This window comes from Primulina eburnea, chromosome 10 (assembly GCF_022965805.1).
Source record: "Primulina eburnea isolate SZY01 chromosome 10, ASM2296580v1, whole genome shotgun sequence".
Classification (NCBI taxonomy): Eukaryota; Viridiplantae; Streptophyta; class Magnoliopsida; order Lamiales; family Gesneriaceae; genus Primulina; species Primulina eburnea.
The window spans coordinates 25,701,324-25,707,323 of record NC_133110.1 but is presented as its reverse complement, the minus strand read 5'-3'; positions in this window follow the sequence as shown (position 1 = coordinate 25,707,323).

The window sequence follows — 6,000 nt, the reverse complement described above, 5'->3', positions numbered from 1 at the left end:
TCTAAAGAACAAATCCGCAATGTTTGAAGCATCTTCGGTTTTATGACAAGCTATAAAATGTGCCATCTTAGAGAATATATCCACAACAACAAAAATAGAATCCCTCTCCTTCTTAATCCTAGGCAACCCCAAAATAAAGTCCATAGAAATATCAATCTACGTTCGTTTTAAGAATAGCACGCAAAGGTGTTCCCAAAGTTCTATTCACAACTTCAGTTTGTCCATCCGTTTGAGGATGACAAGTAGTAGAAAACAACAATTTTGTGCCAAGTTTAGCCCATAAAGTCTTCCAAAAGTAACTTAAGAATTTAACATCGCGACGAGAAATAATAGTCCTAGGCATGTCATGCAACCTAACGACTTCTCTAAAGAACAAATCCGCAATGTTTGAAGCATCATCGGTTTTATGACAAGCTATAAAATGTGCCATCTTAGAGAATCTATCCACAACAAAAAAAATAGAATCCCTCCCCTTCTTAGTCCTCGGCAACCCCAAAATAAAGTCCATAGAAATGTCAATCCATGTTCTTTTTAAGAATAGCACGCAAAAGTGTTCCCAAAGTTCTATTGACAACTTCAGTTTGTCCATCCGTTTGAGGATGACAAGTAGTAGAAAACAACAATTTTGTGCCAAGTTTAGCCCATAAAGTCTTCCAAAAGTAACTCAAGAATTTAACATCGCGACGAGAAACAATAGTCCTAGGCATGCCATGCAACCTAACGACTTCTCTAAAGAACAAATCCGCAATGTTTGAAGCATCATCGGTTTTATGACAAGCTATAAAATGTGCCATTTTAGAGAATCTATCCACAACAACAAAAATAGAATCCCTCTCCTTCTTAGTCCTAGGAAACCCCAAAATAAAGTCCATAGAAATGTCAATCCAAGTTCTTTTTAAGAATTGCACGCAAAAGTGATCCCAAAGTTCTATTGACATCTTCAGTTTGTCCATCCGTTTGAGGATGACAAGTAGTAGAAAACAACAATTTTGTGCCAAGTTTAGGCCATAAAGTATTCCAAAAGTAACTCAAGATTTCAACATCGCGATGAGAAACAATAGTCCTAGGCATGCCATGCAACCTAGCGACTTCTCTAAAGAACAAATCCGCAATGTTTGAAGCATCATCGGTTTTATGACAAGCTATAAAATGTGCCATCTTAGAGAATCTATCCACAACAACAAAAATAGAATCCCTCCCCTTCTTAGTTCTAGGCAACCCCAAAATAAAGTCCATAGAAATGTCAATCTAAGTTTTTTTTAAGAATAGCACGCAAAGGTGTTCCCAAAGTTCCATTGACAACTTCAGTTTGTCCATCCGTTTGAGGATGACAAGTAGTAGAAAACAACAATTTGTGCCAAGTTTAGCCCATAAAGTCTTCCAAAAGTAACTCAAGAATTAACATCGCGACGAGAAACAATAGTCCTAGGCATGCCATGCAACCTAACGACTTCTCTAAAGAACAAATCCGCAATGTTTGAAGCATCATCGGTTTTATGACAAGTATAAAATGTGCCATCTTAGAGAATCTATCCACAACAAAAAAAATAGAATCCCTCCCCTTCTTAGTCCTCGGCAACCCCAAAATAAAGTCCATAGAAATGTCAATCCATGTTCTTTTTAAGAATAGCACGCAAAAGTGTTCCCAAAGTTCTATTGACAACTTCAGTTTGTCCATCCATTTGAGGATGACAAGTAGTAGAAAACAACAATTTTGTGCCAAGTTTAGCCCATAAAGTCTTCCAAAAGTAACTCAAGAATTTAACATCGCGACGAGAAACAATAGTCCTAGGCATGCCATGCAACCTAACGACTTCTCTAAAGAACAAATCCGCAATGTTTGAAGCATCATCGGTTTTATGACAAGCTATAAAATGTGCCATTTTAGAGAATCTATCCACAACAACAAAAATAGAATCCCTCTCCTTCTTAGTCCTAGGAAACCCCAAAATAAAGTCCATAGAAATGTCAATCCAAGTTGTTTTTAAGAATTGCACGCAAAAGTGATCCCAAAGTTCTATTGACATCTTCAGTTTGTCCATCCGTTTGAGGATGACAAGTAGTAGAAAACAACAATTTTGTGCCAAGTTTACGCCATAAAGTATTCCAAAAGTAACTCAAGATTTCAACATCGCGATGAGAAACAATAGTCCTAGGCATGCCATGCAACCTAGCGACTTCTCTAAAGAACAAATCCGCAATGTTTGAAGCATCATCGGTTTTATGACAAGCTATAAAATGTGCCATCTTAGAGAATCTATCCACAACAACAAAAATAGAATCACTCCCCTTCTTAGTCCTAGGAAACCCCAAAATAAAGTCCATAGAAATGTCAATCCAAGTTCTTTTTAAGAATTGCACGCAAAAGTGATCCCAAAGTTCTATTGACAACTTCAGTTTGTCCATCCGTTTGAGGATGACAAGTAGTAGAAAACAACAATTTTGTGCCAAGTTTAGGCCATAAAGTATTCCAAAAGTAACTCAAGATTTCAACCTCGCGACGAGAAACAATAGTCCTAGGCATGCCATGCAACCTAGCGACTTCTCTAAAGAACAAATCCTCAATGTTTGAAGCATCATCGGTTTTATGACAAGCTATAAAATGTGCCATCTTAGAGAATCTATCCACAACAACAAAAATAGAATCCCTCCCCTTCTTAGTTCTAGGCAACCCCAAAATAAAGTCCATAGAAATGTCAATCTAAGTTTTTTTTTAGAATAGCACGCAAAGGTGTTCCCAAAGTTCTATTGACAACTTCACTTTGTCCATCCTTTTGAGGATGACAAGTAGTAGAAAACAACAATTTGTGCCAAGTTTAGCCCATAAAGTATTCCAAAAGTAACTCAAGAATTTAACATCGCGACGAGAAACAATAGTCCTAGGCATGCCATGCAACCTAGCGACTTCTCTAAAGAACAAATCCGCAATGTTTGAAGCATCATCGGTTTAATGACAAGTATAAAATGTGCCATCTTAGAGAATCTATCCACAACAACAAAAATAGAATCCCTCCCCTTCTTAGTCCTAGGCAACTCCAAAATAAGGTCAATAGAAATGTCAATCCAAGTTCGTTTTAAGAATAGCACGCAAAGGTGTTCCCAAAGTTCTATTGACAACTTCAGTTTGTCCATCCGTTTGAGGATGACAAGTAGTAGAAAACAACAATTTGTGCCAATTTTAGCCCATAAAGTTTTCCAAAAGTAACTCAAGAATTTAACATCGCGACGAGAAACAATAGTCCTAGGCATGCCATGCAACCTAACGACTTCTCTAAAGAACAAATCCGCAATGTTTGAAGCATCATCGGTTTTATGACAAGTATAAAATGTGCCATCTTAGAGAATCTATCCACAACAACAAAAATAGAATCCCTCCCCTTCTTAGTCCTAGGCAACCCCAAAATAAAGTCCATAGAAATGTCAATCCAAGTTCGTTTTAAGAATAGCACGCAAAAGTGTTCCCAAAGTTCTATTGACAACTTCAGTTTGTCCATCCGTTTGAGGATGACAAGTAGTAGAAAACAACAATTTTGTGCCAAGTTTAGCCCATAAAGTCTTCCAAAAGTAACTCAAGAATTTAACATCGCGACGAGAAACAATAGTCCTAGGCATGCCATGCAACTAACGACTTCTCTAAAGAACAAATCCGCAATGTTTGAAGCATCATCGGTTTTATGACAAGCTATAAAATGTGCCATCTTAGAGAATCTATCCACAACAAAAAAATAGAATCCCTCCCCTTCTTAGTCCTAGGCAACCGCAAAATAAAGTCCATAGAAATGTCAATCCAAGTTCGTTTTAAGAATAGCACGCAAAAGTGTTCCCAAAGTTCTATTCACAACTTCAGTTTTTCCATCCGTTTGAGGATGACAAGTAGTAGAAAACAACAATTTTGTGCCAAGTTTAGCCCATAAAGTCTTCCAAAAGTAATTTAAGAATTTAGCATTGCGACGAGAAATAATAGTCCTAGGCATGCCATGCAACCTAACGACTTCTCTAAAGAACAAATCTGCAATGTTTGAAGCATCATCGGTTTTAGGACAAGCTATAAAATGTGCTATCTTAGAGAATCTATCCACAACAACAAAAATAGAATCTCTCCCCTTGTTACTCCTTGGCAACCCCAAAATAAAGTCCATTGAAATGTCAATCCAAGTTTTTTTTAAGAAGTGCACGCAAAAGTATTCCCAAAGTTCTATTGACAACTTCAGTTTGTCCATCCGTTTGAGGATGACAAGTAGTAGAAAACAACAATTTTGTGCCAAGTTTAGCCCATAAAGTCTTCCAAAAGTAACTCAAGAATTTAACATCGCGACGAGAAACAATATTCCTAGGCATGCCATGCAACCTAACGACTTCTCTAAAGAACAAATCCGCAATGTTTGAAGCATCATCGGTTTTATGACAAGCTATAAAATGTGCCATTTTAGAGAATCTATCCACAACAACAAAAATAGAGTCCCTCCCCTTCTTAGTCCTAGGAAACCCCAAAATAAAGTCCATAGAAATGTCAATCCAAGTTCTTTTTAAGATTTGCACGCAAAAGTGTTCCCAAAGTTCTATCCACAACTTCAATTTGTCCATCCGTTTGAGGATGACAAGTAGTCGAAAACAACAATTTTGTGCCAAGTTTAGCCCATAAAGTCTTCCAAAAGTAACTCAAGAATTTAACATCGCGACGAGAAACAATAGTCCTAGGTATGCCATGCAACCTAACGACTTCTCTAAAGAACAAATCCGCAATGTTTGAAGCATCATCGGTTTTATGACAAGCTATAAAATGTGCTATCTTAGAGAATCTATCCACAACAACAAAAATAGAATCCCTCCCCTTCTTAGTCTTAGGCAACCCCAAAATAAAGTCTATAGAAATGTCAATCCAAGTGTTTTTTAAGAATAGCACGCAAAAGTGTTCCCAAAGTTCTATTGACAACTTCAGTTTGTCCATCCGTTTGAGGATGACAAGTAGTAGAAAACAACAATTTTGTGCCAAGTTTAGCCCATAAAGTATTACAAAAATAACTCAAGAATTTAACATTGCGACGAGAAACAATAGTCCTAGGGATGCCACGCAACCTAGCGACTTTTCTAAAGAACAAATCCGAAATGTTTGAAGCATCATGGGTTTTATGACAAGCTATAAAATGTGCCATCTTAGAGAATCTATCCACAACAACAAAAATAGAATCCCTCCCCTTCTTAGTCCTAGGCAACCCCAAAATAAAGTCCATATAAATGTCAATCCAAGTTCTTTTTAAGAATAGCACACAAAAGTGTTCCCAAAGTTCTATTGACAACTTTAGTTTGTCCATCAGTTTGAGGATGACAAGTAGTAGAAAACAACAATTTTGTGCCAAGTTTAGCCCATAAAGTATTACAAAAGTAACTCAAGAATTTAACATCGCGACGAGAAACAATAGTCCTAGGCATGCCATGCAACCTAACGACTTCTCTAAAGAACAAATCCGCAATGTTTGAAGCATCATCGGTTTTATGACAAGTATAAAATGTGCCATCTTAAAGAATCTATCCACAACAACAAAAATAGAATCCCTCCCCTTCTTAATCCTAGGCAACCCCAAAATAAAGTCCATAGAAATGTCAATCTAAGTTCGTTTTAAGAATAGCACGCAAAAGTGTTCCCAAAGTTCTATTCACAACTTCAGTTTGTCCATCCGTTTGAGGATGACAAGTAGTAGAAAACAACAATTTTGTGCCAAGTTTAGCCCATAAAGTCTTCCAAAAGTAACTCAAGAATTTAACATCGCGACGAGAAATAATAGTCCTAGGCATGCCATGCAACCTAACGACTTCTCTAAAGAACAAATCTGCAATGTTTGAAGCATCATCGGTTTTATGACAAGCTATAAAATGTGCCATCTTAGAGAATCTATCCACAACAGAAAAAATAGAATCCCTCCCCTTCTTAGTCCTCGGCAACCCCAAAATAAATTCCATAGAAATGTCAATCCATGTTCTTTTTAAGAATAGCACGCAAAA